The sequence below is a fragment of the Onthophagus taurus genome, chromosome 11 (assembly GCF_036711975.1).
Source record: "Onthophagus taurus isolate NC chromosome 11, IU_Otau_3.0, whole genome shotgun sequence".
NCBI lineage: Eukaryota > Metazoa > Arthropoda > Insecta > Coleoptera > Scarabaeidae > Onthophagus > Onthophagus taurus.
The window spans coordinates 34,960,862-34,963,331 of record NC_091976.1 but is presented as its reverse complement, the minus strand read 5'-3'; the positions used below and the strand labels follow the sequence as shown (position 1 = coordinate 34,963,331).

Below are 2,470 nucleotides of genomic sequence, written 5' to 3'. Positions count from 1 at the left end.
CATCACGAGAAAGGGAGCGCGGCGAGAGGCGGCAGGTTTTCGTTCTGTAGTTGTGTAGTAATCCCGTTCTCTCAGCAGCAGCACTCTTGGTTCGAAGAACAGGTAGAAGGGTCCCCCAGCCAAGAAAGAGTCTTTTAAAGCTTGTTTCAAGGACTGCACGAACCTTGGCTAGTTTTTTGTTAACCCTGCCCTGCCTCCTCTCATCTCACTGTAGGTTCCACTTTGGTCTCCTACGGTCAGGTTTGTTCTTTGGATTTTACAGGATCGTCATTAAAGTAAATCAATTTTTAACACGTTTTTAGTGAATTTAAAAGAAGTATAACAGTATAGAATTTTTTAAATGTCTTTTCATTCGGTGATGAATTGCTCTCGGTAGGCTCGAAAAGAATGACAATAAATCAGTTTTAATTAGTAAGAAATATTTTTATGCCATCGAGATAGCATCCGTTGGTTGTAGTCGTGGTGTGTTTTTGATTCCGAATCATCTATACAGAGAACGCGGTGGCTCGCCACAATGGTTCATCAAGTGACCTCAAGATATGTTATCGCAATTTGACGGAAATATTATTTGACGACGGCGTTTGTACTGTTGTTGCGGATCCTGCGACAAAAATGTCGTTCAGATAATAATATTAAAACTAGAATAGATGCGGGATAAATAATTTGTTGGATAAAGCAATTCCGAAATTAATTTATCACCTGTATTACAGTTTGGAATGCAACACGTTGAACGGAATAGTATAATAAATTATTGTGCATGGGGTATTTACAAAAAAAGTCATACCACTTTCTATTATACGTAAGCCGTCCATTGCAAATTGAAACTATTTATTTTATCAACATGGCTTATTATTGCGTATTTAGCTTTTATTTGCCAAATTTCATTAACGATCCCCTACAATTGTATCAGTTATTTTAAGGTTTATTTAGCGTGATTACATTTTGCAAAAATGTAATTTGCCTAAAACAATTTTCATAGTTCAGAAGGCTTTTTCGTTCTTACTAATTTCCAAGAACGTTAAATGAGGAAATTAGAGTGTCTGTAGACGTTGAGTGTCTCAACTCAACTCCAACATTTAACAAACTCTATTTTTTTACATTTTCTACGCCTCGAAACTAATATTTTCGACCAACTTGCGGATTGTTTTTTTAACTCGCTCGGTATTTACCTCCCCGTTTGGCCGCGTTTTGTGTAATTTTCTACTTACAACCGAAGGCAAAACTCATTACTCGTTGTCGTCGTCGAAAAAAGTTGCTAATTGAGTTCAAACAACCATTGCCATCTCTCTTTCTTTATACTTTTCTCCGTCAATTTTTTGTTTTTCGAGAAAAATCGCGCCTCGTAAAAGAAAATATTTCACCTGATAATTAACAAATTTAAGAAATTTCGTTTTCTTGGTATTTTTTATGAAAGAATTCCTCAATTTGATGATTATAACATAAATGTTTAGCTATTTCAAAACAGAATCTTTAAGGGATTGTCTAAATCTGAATGATTTATTAATTTATATTTCTCCTGTAAACTCAATAATGTCACAGTGCAACATCTACAACGAACATTATATCCATTACATTGATTATTACGGCCTTAATGAAACGTTTTAATGCTTTTAAGCGGGTAAAGCAAAGTAAAGGTACTTTCCGTAACTTATCGGAAATCGTGCATCTCCATTGAGATTCAAGAAACTCGAGGCTCAACTTACAAAACTCGCGCGCTCTACCGATTATCTTCGGTTAAAACTTTTAATTTTTTTTTTTGTTTAAAAAGGCAAATTACATTTTCTAAAGTTACCAAAACGAGTGAATCGTTGATTTGTTTATTTTTTGCGAGTAGCATTGAAACGTGATCCTTCCGTGAACGTTGGTATAAAATCTACAGAGTCAGTGGAACAAACACAAAAATCTTTTGTCAGCGCAAACTAAAGAACGAACGGAAATCTTGAAGTAAACACGTTTTGTTTACTCTGCGTGTGTTGAAAGTGTCGGTTTTCTTTTCGGTCAGCTTTCTGAAATGTACGTTTTGTAGATAAAAAATTACTTTTTTAAACGGATTTTCTATTATTTCTGGTAACAATCTCTGTACGGTCCGATATAGTGTAGTGGTTATCATACCTGGCTCTCACCCAGGAGACCCGGGTTCGATTCCCGGTATCGGAATTTTTTTTTTTCATTTTCTCATTTAAACAATAATTTATCTAAATATTGATCAATTAAAATGGATGAAATTTTGTTCCACATATATATGTTAGGAAAGATAGTCGTTCCTAGAAACACAACTGTATGTACATGGTCATTTTAAGTTTTGCGTGCATAGTAAAGACAGTAAAATCGTCGTGTACACGAAACATTCAATTCAAGGTTCCGGTAAATTACACTATTTAAGAGTAATTATTAGTATATAACTTTGTTCCTATCTTGCTGCTTCAAGTTGGCACGCATCTGTGCCAGTAGTAGTAAATTCAAAAATAAC

General features: G+C 34.8%; 1 non-coding gene across 1 annotated transcript; it reads left to right on the top strand.

Moving 5' to 3' along the window:
* The first annotated feature begins 2,085 nt into the window (after positions 1-2,085).
* Positions 2,086-2,157, top strand: TRNAE-CUC (transfer RNA glutamic acid (anticodon CUC)). Its single transcript has one exon. It is a non-coding gene; the product is annotated as a tRNA-Glu (tRNA).
* Positions 2,158-2,470: the final 313 nt, after the last annotated feature.